Source organism: Glycine max, chromosome 19 (genome assembly GCF_000004515.6).
Source record: "Glycine max cultivar Williams 82 chromosome 19, Glycine_max_v4.0, whole genome shotgun sequence".
Classification (NCBI taxonomy): domain Eukaryota; kingdom Viridiplantae; phylum Streptophyta; class Magnoliopsida; order Fabales; family Fabaceae; genus Glycine; species Glycine max.
In genome coordinates, this window is record NC_038255.2 from 36,370,824 (window position 1) to 36,383,163 (window position 12,340).

The 12,340-nt window shown below is 32.5% G+C and overlaps 1 pseudogene; it reads right to left on the reverse strand.

The window, feature by feature from the left end:
• Positions 1 to 1,432: 1,432 nt before the first annotated feature.
• LOC100779899 (eukaryotic peptide chain release factor subunit 1-3-like) lies at positions 1,433 to 4,818 on the reverse strand (annotated as a pseudogene).
• Between the last annotated feature and the right edge of the window lie 7,522 nt (positions 4,819 to 12,340).

Below are 12,340 nucleotides of genomic sequence, written 5' to 3' on the forward strand. Positions count from 1 at the left end.
ATCAAGAAAACTAAAATATAAAATCAAAACCAATGTACAAATTTATTTTAAATATATTATAAATAATTATGTAATTATTTTATAAGTAACTATTTTAATACTTTTACATATTTAAAAATCAATGTATAAATAAACTTTTAAATTTTTTATACTTGAAATCGCTATTTATATAAATACTTAATATTATTAATGTAATAATATTTATACAAATATAGTCCTCATTAACATTTTTCTTATATAGTATTACCTATTTTTTATATTTAACTAAAATTTCAAAAAATTACATTATAAAAATTTCCACATTTTCTTATTTAATTATTTTATATATAATTATTTTAAATATATAAAAGTATTGATATATTTATTTATAAAATAATTAAATAACATAATTAATTTATACATTGATTTTTAAATATATATAAAGGTATTAACATAGTTATTTATAAAATAATTAAAACATATAAAACTATACGGATTGACAATCTGTATTATTGGTGATCTGTATAGACCATACAGATTGTCAATCCGTATAGGTTCAATACACAGGGAAAAAAAAAACACAGGGTGACAACAGGACTCACGACAGCTCACAATGCGATAGCAAGACGATGGCGAACACCACGATAACCATAGACAAATTGATAAAGATGAACCACGGATTAATGAAGATCAAGCATAGATTAAAGAGAAGAGGATGAGAAAATTTGAGAAGGCAAAACTAAAAGAAGAAATGGTGTAAGTGTGAATGAATGGTGTGAGATGAGAGACGAATTGAAAATCTGTGTTTCACATTTTAAATGAGGGACAAAATTGATTTTTCACTCCATATACCAGGTGTAGAAGAAATTGGACTGATGTAGGAAGAAATTTTCCTAGAACTTGACTCACAAGTGAATGGGATCCAAACAGATAAACTACTTAAAGAAGTTGTATTCAAACTTTGATAGTCAATAGGCTAAATTATAATCTTCATCCATCTACAATTCCTAATCCATAATTTTGATTCCCTGATTTGATTTTTGCGATTTTAGTTCCCATGTTTTAAAAAATCTGTAATTTTAATTCAATCTTCAATTCTACATATATTATTTTTCTTTTATTTCGGTCTAATTGAACCTTAAACTTAACATATTCACTTAAATCGCAAAAATAAAAATTATAGGAAAACTAAAATTACAATTTAGCTTACTTAATATACTTTTGCCGTGGAAGGCCTGAAAGCATAAGCAACTCAACCACCGAACTAATAATGGACGATTAATATTGCACGTGCTTTATTGTCAACTTTGATTTTTCACCCGAAAACAAATTATCACATGCTGCACCACAATATAGTACTCGAGAGAATAACAGCGATCCAAGCAGGTCATGAGAATAATAGAACCACGAAATGTAGATGCCACACCCCTTGAGACGTTGAAACATTCATATCTTTGAATTGAAGAATGACTTCCCAGAGTTGTAATAAGTATACAACAAAAAACCAAAGGAAGTTACTAATACATAAATGATGAATTTAACAAGAAAGGACAAAGTCTTGGTACAAAAAAAATCAAGTAAAATCTACGGCTTTTTTTTTTTTTTTTTGCAATGGAGGTTATAGTGCTTCATCCTATTATTCAAAAATTCGACTAAAAGAGTATAACAGATGCTTAATCGGAATCCTCATACACTTCTCCATCATCAGATAACTCATCAAACGATCTGATATTGAGCTGGTAGCAAAGGATACCCCCAATACCACCAAACCCTCTGCAAAATTGTGATCCTTGAGATTTGTTGGTCACAAATTCCAGCGAGCATCCAAATTTTTTGTACTCGTTGGCAAACCACTCAAGGGCATCTTCTCCTGAACCTCTAACTCTGCTGAGGTGGGCGAGTCTCTGAAGTTGCTCTGATTACCCTCTTGCTCCTTGTTCAAGTGCTTTATGACAATCTCACCAGTAGAACTATTTTTCAGTACATATCTATTAATATCCAAATTTTCCCACACAATAAGTGTTCCCACAGCACCCATCTCCAGAGCCTTCAGCGTGCTTCAACTCCGAAGACGTATTTCCCAGTGTCCTGGCTGATCTCTTCAAAGTATTTTCTGATCAAGCGTTTCTCTCGAACAAACTTCACATTAGATAACATCTCCGCGGATAACTCAATAGCTTGATTAAAACCATTTTCCCCACCATAGGAAACATCAACCACATTCAATATTTTTGCTTGCAAACGAGGATTGAACATATCTGACTGGCTCAGCTCAGTCTTGAAGCCAACTGAACCAGCAAGTATAAGTCCAGAAACATTAGGTTGACTAGTAGCAGGATTGATGAAAAACTGAGTAGCAAGTTCTGCAGTGTTCCTGACATAGTTGTGCCGCTTTTCCATGCGAAGACAAGCAAAACACAATGCTGACTGCCCTCCTCGACCATGCTTCTTTGGTAGATCAACAGTAAATTTATGAAGCACCTCACGAGTGTTTCCAGTTAATGTCCCAAAAAGGGTGTCGTTCCCATCCATAATAATAAAACCAAACTTGTCATCTGATTCTAAAAGTTCATTTAGAGCTTCTATGTGAAACTTGTTATCACAGAGGTAAAGTGATGCATTGATAGGCTTGAAAGGTTCAAAATCAATTGTCACCTTTTTTTTCCTTGCCATCTTCAGTGACAATGGTGCCAGTATAAAGAACCAAAACATTTGGAGGAACCTTATTATACAGTTTCAACCTCTGTTGAGCAGAAGTAATGGCAGCAACACTGACTGTCAGTTCACCCTGCTTTTGATATTTGAAGCAGTTCCAAACTCATCTCCCAGCATCTTAGTGACATGAGATATTTGATCACGTGGGGGCATAATCAGAGAAATCATGCTGGTGCCATTACCTCTTGCAGATTCCAATGCTCTGATCAATTTCTTGATCTTCCATATCTCAATGTTCTTGTCAGATTCACCATCAGCCATTGTTGGCAATAGCTGAAAAAATAGCCTACAAATGCAACCAAATGGAAGCAAATTTAGCAAATGGAAGGTGACAATCAGTTAACCATCACTCAAAAGCACTTACAAAATCACAAATATTTTAATAAATTTACTCGTATTATTGAACAATATCAATACAATTATCATGGAATATTATGTATATCTGCTACATATGCATATGCATGTTTAGAGATAAAGGCTGAGAGAATCAAACACTGGTAAATTTATAAGCATCCTTTTCAATGATTACAGACTCAATAATAAGCCATTAGCAGTGAAGAACTAAAGTTATGAGAATGTTAGTACACTTACTAGAACAGTAGTGTCTCAACCCCAGAGCCAACAGAACTCTAGGCTCAAGGTGCATTCAAGCAATTAGATTTTGTTATGCAATATATTTCAACTTCATTTTCTCAAATATTAGGTTATAGAAGTATATCTAGGAACTCTCAGTAACCAAAAATTGCTTTAAAATGACAAGAATATATTTTTTCATAGCAGAGGATAAGTAATAAATATTTGATGCTTCTGCTTAAAGCATTTAAATGCAGAAACTAAGTTAAATTCCATTTTTCTTAACATAGAAGTTCTTTCCGAAGACCATGAGCATAGAAAATTCAAAGAAAGGCCAAAAAGGAACCAAAGAAGAACAGCAAATGCACATATTAAGAGAACTTTTGGAATGAAATGATCGGAGATTCACCATTCACCTATAAGCTATACTGCAGCATAACTTCTTAGCATTCATGCTAAAGGTCCTAATCTATGCAGCAGTAAACAATAGTGACAACTTACAAGTAAAAATATCTAGCTAAAGCTTACACATTATAATTTATAAATGGTGTATAACATCATAGCTTGAAGAACGATTAGATAAGTCGGTGTATTGTACTACACACCCTGATATGTGGTACCCATACAAATGGAATAATATTCTTCCCACACTCGGTAAACAATCACAGAACATAACATAATTGTAATACCTGCAAGCTAACATGATCTTATAATTGGTAAAGGAAACCAAAATTACAAAAAAAAAAAAAAAAACAGTGGTGCCGCACGTAACAAAATCACACTGATTAAAACATGCAACAGATAGAGTTGGAATTTGAACACAAAGAAAAAAAAAGTATTGGACAAACAGCAATCCATAAGTAGATATCTTTTGTTGAACCATTTAAAAAAAAAAAGTTAACTACAAGCAAAGGAATTTGATGAGTATTGGTGTCAAAGCCTGAAACCCATGAACTCCATCTATATGTCAAAGTTCATATTTTTCCCCTCCTTCTCCATTTTCTTTAAGTTAGACCCATCTTCAGTATTTTCATTCTCCGCAGTTAACAAAATAAAATAAAAAGGGGTCAAATTTTCTAGTCAAAGCAGGGAAACTTCAAGTCAAACTGCAACACCAGATGCACATCACACATGCTTTCACTGCTACTACTAACAACGGTACCCATAAACAAAACAAATCAAAGGAGCAGACTTTGCTTCTAAAAAAACATAAAACAAAACAAAAGGGTTAGTGGGCAAAAGATCCAACTCGTGATTGAAGCAAATATAAGAACAAATATAAGGAACAGTTATTATAGTTGGAAGATGGAAGTGAAGTATATGTAGTCACCTCTGTGTATGTTTGGGTGAAAGAATCAGACTCTCGCACACGGCCTAGGGTTTTCCGGTGCGCTTCTGAAGCAAAGATGATGAAGAGGAACGAGAAATTTTGTATTGGATTTGAGATTAGAGAGAGATTAGAGTATTATTAGTCTTTGTTTTGTTTTATCTTAATCCAACGTTCTTAGATTTTTGATAAACTGTAGTGAATCTTATTACTTTTGTTGGTTAAATTCCTCTTTAATTTCTAAATTATTTGGTAACTTTTACTCTTAGACTTGAACCATTTCTTTTTATTGAATTCTTGAATTTGTAGATTTATGATTGTGCAATTTAATCCCTCAAAAAATTATTGTACATTCTATCTTCCATGTTTTTAAAATTTACTTTGTTGTCTATGGTGCTTATAAAGACAAAAGTTACAACAAGAAAGATTAAATTGTAAATTTGTGATTTATAAAAAGATAAATATTCATTTTTATCTTTAAATTGGTTAGGCGCTCACAATTAGAAATTAAATATGAGTAATGACAATAAGTTCTTTAATAAGGATTATTATCTTTCATGTACCACAATATATCACTCTAAATGTTAGCTCTCAACTTTATAAATAAACCATATATTTATTTCATATCTAAACTTAATGATATTTCTCAAAAAAAATGAATGAATATGTGCATAAAGCCATATGAAAAAACATCAAACTAAATAATAGTTTCAAAATAACAATTGTATTACAATGAAATCACATCATAGAACCAAGTTCCATTTGTACTACATGATCCTTAAAATAATTTGGTTGCATGTCTTTAATCAAAGGATCGGCAATCGTCAACTTAGTGTTAATGTGTTCAAAGACCACTTTCTTTTCTTTAACAGATTCTCTTATGGCTAAGTACTTGATGTCGATGTACTTATTTGGACTTCCACTTTTGTTGTTTTTAGCCATAAATATCGCAGCAGAGTTGTCATAGTGCAACTTCAATGGCTTAGAAATAGAGTCCGCAACTCTAAGTCTAGACACAAAGCTCTTCAACCATACACCATGTGAGGTAGCCTCAAAACAGGAAACGAACTCAGCCTCCATAGTGAAAGTAATAGTCAAGGTCTGCTTGACACTTCTCCAATATACAGCTCCACCATCTAGCATAAAAATATAATCAGATGTTGATTTTCGTGAATCAACACAACCCACATAGTCTGAATCTGAGTAGCCAATCACCTCTAGACAATTAGTTTGTTTGTACGTTAGCATGCAATCCTTTGTTCCTTGAAGATATCTTATCACTTTCTTTGTAACTTTCCAGTGGTCAATACATAGATTACTTTCATATCTTCCCAAAACTCCAACAACATATGCAATGTCAGGTCTGGTGCAAACTCGAGCATACATAAGGCTTCCAACAACTAAAGCATATGGAATATTCTTCATGTATTCCTGCTCAAAATCATTTTTCAGGCACTGACTCAAATCGAGTTTGTCACCCTTCACGATGGGGGCTACACTTGGTGAACAACATTTCATGTTTAATCTCTCTAAAACTTTGTTAATATAAGTCTCTTGAGACAAATCCAAAATACCTCGAGACATTTCCCTATGGATCTTAATGCCAATGACATAAGATGTCTCTCCCATATCCTTCATATCAAAGTTCTTCGAGAGAAATTGTTTCACCTTATATAGTAAATCCCTATCATTAGTTGCAAGCAAAATATCATCTACGTATAGCACAAGAAAACAAATCTTACTCTCACTGACCTTCTGATATATACTTTGATCCCTGATGTTCTCTTCAAAACCCAATAAAGTGATGACCTCATGACATTTTAGATGCAATTGGTGGGAGGCTTGTTTCAATCCATAGATGGATTTATTAAGCTTGTAGACTAAGTGCTCATTATCACTAGAGAAGAATCCTTCAAGTTGTTTCATGAAAACCTCTTCCCCTAGAAGAACATTAAGGAATGTCGTTTTCGCACCCATCTGATGTAACTCAAAGTCAAAATGAGCTACTAATGCCATAATTACTCGAAAAGAATCTTTCTTAGATGTAGGAGAAAATGTCTTTGTATAGTCGATTCCTTCTCTTTGAGTGAACCCTTTGACAACAAGTCTTGCCTTATGCCTCTCAATGTTGCCTAGTGAGTCTTTCTTTATTTTAAAGACTCATCTACATCCAATGGCTTTTACACCATTAGGCAACTCGACGAGATCCCAGACTTGGTTAGATGCCATAGAATCCATTTCATCTTTCATAGCATTGTACTACAAGTTTGATTCATTAGAACTCATGGCCTATGAAAATGATTCAGGATCATTTGCAGCTCCAATGTTGTAGTCTGATTCTTGCAGATACAACACATAATCACTAAGAATTGTTGACGTTTTGACTATAGTAGACCTTTTTAATGTTACTTCTTGAGGAACTTGTTGTTTCTCATCAGCAAGTTGATCTACAGGATCATTTTCAACAGTTTATGGAATTTCAATCATTGGTTGTCTAACACCCATTTGTACTTGAGGGGTGTGAATGACAATCAATCTGTTACTTGAGCTAGAAGGTAGAGCTTCATAGTGGTCCTTTTCAGAAGCAATGTCTTGAAATTGACAACTCCAACTGATCAAGTCATTCTCAAGAAATTTTACATTTCTCGATTCCACAACCCTATTGCTATGTGATGGACAATAGAATCTACACCCTTTAGACTTTTCGGCATATCCAATGAAATACCCACTGATAGTCCTTGGGTCTAGTTTCTTCTCTTGTGGGTTATAAATTCTTACTTCAGACGAGCATCCCCAAACGTGTATATGTTGCAAACTTGGCTTCCAACCTTTGAATAACTCAAAAGGTATCTTTGAGACAACCTAGGTTGGTACTCGATTTAATATATACACATTCGTCTTTAGTGCTTCGATCCACAAGAATTTAGGAAGTTTTCTATTACTCCTCATACTCCTCACCATTTCCATAAAATTTTGGTTTCTTCTTTCTTCCACACCATTCTGATTTGGAAAACCAGACATAGTGTACTGGGCAACAATCTCATGTTCTTGAAGAAACTTTGCAAATAGACCAGGTGCTTGTCCATTCTCCATGTATCTACCATAACACTCTCCACCTCTATTGGATCTCAATATCTTAATTTGTTTTCCACATTGTTTCTCCACTTCGGCCATAAAAACTTTAAAGGCATCTAAAGCTTCATCCTTAGAATGAAGTATGTAGAGATACATATGTCATGAATAATCATTTATAAAAGTGATAAAGTATTTTGGACCACTTGAGTCCATGTCTGGACAACAAATATCAGTGTGTATGATTTCTAATAGGTTTGAGCCCCTTTTTGCACCCTTCTTAGACTTGTTAGTTTGCTTACCCTTAATGTAATCTACACAAGTTTCAAAATCAGTAAAATCTAAAGCACTAAATACCCTTTCATTTACCAATCTCTTAATTCTCTCAATGGAGATGTGTCACAATCTTCGGTGCCACAACATAGAGGATTCCTCATTCAATACACATCATTTTAACCCAACAATAACATGCATAGAATTATAGGTAGCATCATTTTGCAATTCAATAAAGTAAAGCCCATCAAGTAATCCACAGAAACTAATAACTCTAGATTTATTAATTAAAGAAAAACCACAATCTGAAAAATTAAAGGAAAAACCCAATGGTGCAAGTCTTGATACAGAAATCAAATTCTTAGAAAAACTTGGAACGTAAAATGTTTTTTCTAAACACAAAATAAAATCGTTGCTTAAAACTAAACTACATGTCCCAATGGCTTCCACATGTGAGCTCATCTTGCCTCCTAAATAGATGTATTGCTCACTTCCCACTGGCTTCCTTAGGTTTTCCATACCCTGCAAGGTATTAGAAACATCGATTGTAGAATCAGAATCAATCCACCATGTGTTATGATTAACATTAACCATATTAGATTCATAACAAACAAAAGTAAATTTTGTTTCTTCATGTGCCCTTTCTTCTTGTCAAGTCAACTCTTAAATTTTGAGTAGTCTTTCTTCATGTGCTCTTTCTTCTTGCAAAAGAAACACTTTGACTCTTTCTTTATGACTAACTGAGTAGGAATCTTGCCCTTATTCTTGGCTTAATCCCCTTTCTTCTTTCCCTGAGCAGTTAAATATAGCTTTTCACCCTCTTCCATTATCAACCTTTCCTCTTCTTGAACACACATAGACAATAGCTCATTAATTGACCACTTGTCCTTATGTGTGTTATAAGAGATTTTGAATGGGCATACTGCATTGGCAGAGTACATGAAATGTAGTGCACTAGGAAAGAATCTAACATGGTAACTTTCAAAGCTTTTAAGGATGAAAACTGCACTATAAGGGTGCTGGCAAGGGCCTTATCAGATGTAACAAATTGACCATCAATGGCCTTCAAAAGATCTTTGACCTTTTCATGTTGATCGACAGAACTATGAATACTAGCAGATTTATTGGTTTTCGTGAACATCACAGAGAGAAGATTAGATTTCTCCCATTTTTCATGAAGATCAACAGAATCTAGAGTGCTAATTTATGTAATACCCGATGGTTCATTTTTCCTAATGGCATAGTCAATACCCATCCAGCCTAGATGAAGGAGAATTATTTTCCTCCAAACCTTATAATTGTCCCCTTTCAATTTAGGAATATCACACTTAATATTAGAAATGTTCGCTAATTGATTAACTGCAAAGTTCAAACATACATTCTCATTATTCATAATTTGAGACCAAATAAAATATTATGTTTTACCAATGCAAAACATGTATTAGTTTGTGAACCTAGTGACATAAAACTTGTCTGTGGGCTAAAGTCTTAATCAATTAGATTCAAACTTATGATAAAACTATCAAATTATGTTTCTTTTTTCTTAATTCTTGTGGGTAAATTAAGAAATATAACTTGATATTTTATCCTAATTAGTCATACAAATATAATAAAATTCTTGTGGGCAAATTATATTACATTACATATGACTAATCACAACTAATGTTTTAAATGTGATTTTAACACTTAATATATATAAACCTAATCAATTAAAGATTTTGTGGCTATTCTCTAATCAATTAAATTATATTAATCACTTAACATTAATTAATTCTTAATAAAGAGCTAAATATTTGCATAATTTTTCTCAATAATGCAAACAGTTGAATAACATTGCATAAATACTATTTAACATAATTTTGCATGTACAATAATCATAAAATAATACATACAAAATTCAGGAAATAAATAAACAATATATGCATATCATTCTTTAATAAAAAGAAAACATGTAAGCTCTCTAATGATTAATTTTAAGGTGCTTAAATTATTTAACTTAATATTGCATGCTTAAATAAATATCAAATTCAAACATACAATTAAACTAAATAAACAAATAATTTAAACACATTAAAATGCACTAAATAATTCAAAACCATATATGTGCTAAACCATTCAATTTAATTATTTATCATATGTATAATCATCAATAAAAATTATGGCATATGAAAAGGGAAGACAATGTTTAGCATATGTTATTCAGTTATTTAGAAAAACATGTACGTATTCAATTATTAATTAAAGACATTAAGGTATTTCGCATAAAACTTATATGGTTGGGCAATGTATAAGTTGTTTTTCTATATATACAAACAATTATTAAACCTTCAAATTGTTTTAAAGGCGACATGGGCTAGCCAAAGCAAACATGGGCCTTTAGCGAGAATTATGTAGAGTATGATTTTAATATTATTAAAAGCATTAGTCACATGGCCCGTACTAAAATGCAACAAGTGATTCCAAAAAAAAAAAGCTCGTAGCATCAAAACGGTGAGAGAAATGAAACAAAATGAAAGGTCGTATGCATCGTCTTCAACCTTGAGCCAAGTCACTTTCACCCCGTTGCAACCCACGGACCTGAATGAAAACCCGATGGTTTTTAGCCATATAGATAGTCAAAATTATCATTTTAAATCACAGATAAAAATGAAAATCAATTCCAATATGATTTTCAGTCTAAATATGAATTAAAACATTCAAAAACAGAGTGCCCATATCTGACAAAAATAACGCATGAGTGCCAAAAAGAAGCAAGGCAGAGGCAAATAAGGCTCTGATACCATATGAAAAACTTATAAATATACTAGTCTGAACCATAAGCAACACATTCAGACCAAACAACAGACGCAGAGAAGAAATATAATTTTCAGAGGTACCTACCTCCACCCATTACTATCAACCTTTTTAAGCCTTCACAGTTTTAGCTTTTTAGACTCTCACTCACTCAAACTCAATGGTGTATTTTATCTAAAGAGATGAGTAGGTTTGGTGATCAAAACTAAGAGCACCCGATTCTATTTATAGAGCTCTGTCCATCACAAAGCTCAACAAAACATGGGTATGGATGATAAGATCATGGGTTGTTGTTGAATGTTGCTCAACATGGGTTGAATGTGGACAAAAAATAGACCATGTACAGAAACCCACTTCCAATAAAAATCGCAACAGAAAAACTGTTCGGGAAAATAGGAACGGAAAATTCCAACACTTTCTCCATTGAGAATATAATGGATTAATAATATTTTATGCTCAATTTAGTATGTCATATGTTTTCTAATACTCAATCGTTGAACAACAATGTGAAAACTACAAAAGGATATATAAAACAATGGTTCTAACACTTTCATTTTTCATGTCCTCTTATATGCAATTGTTATTGTAAAGGCAAATATCACAAAAAGAAGGTTTGAATTGTGATTTTCACCAAATAAAACCTTTTTGTAAATAACAAAATTATCGTCTGATGAATTAAGACTTAAGAAAACCAATATCAAACTTTTGCAAAGCAAATCAAACAATAGTTTTGAATCTTTATAAAACAAACAGAGTTTTTCAAAAGCAAAGATCAAATTCAAACCCTAGGTTAGTTCAAATAACAAAAGAGAAAATAAAAAGAATATGACACAAAAAAATTAGACTGGTTCATTTCAACCACTGAGACTACCTCTAGTTCTTGGCAAACCAAGTTCTACTAACTTCAACAAGTTACAAGTATTTGTTACTGTCACTTCTAGCTCCTTAACTCAAGCTTTACCCCAAGCTTGTTACAACCAGTATTTTTTGTCCTGCCAAATCACTGCTGGCTCTAACATAAACAAAAAAGATTTGTTTGTTTGATTACACAATGACTAACATTATATCATCTTACAAACGAATAAACAATTTATGCACTTAGTCTTTTCTCTCAAGAAGAACAAAGTGTTTTGTGAGTTTTTTTAAACTTTACAAGAATTTACACAAAGAACTTTTACACAAAGAATGAAATAATGAGCGCTTCAAATTGTACTTCATATCTTCAAATTTTTTGTTTTATATAGGTCTCTTTCAATCAAGTATTTGTTGTCTCTAAATAGACATATTTCCTCTTTTAAGCTCGCATCTGAAGAAAATGGTCATTGGGCATTCGATGCACGTACTTCTTCATGTTGAGAAACCAATTTTCATCGTTGGTGTGTTGAACACTATAGCAGGAAACCACTTCCTTTTATGTCAGAGGATGTCTATGCAACAAAGCTCTTCTTTTGATGACGATTGAGAAATTTCAGAACTTGGCTTTGTTTGTTCTTCATAGGATTCAACAGATCATAGGAGAATGTCTTTGCAAAATAAATCTTAGACATAGAGTATTAAATGAGGTCTTAAATGTCATGTTTAATGTCGTATTAGATCATGATTCTATCT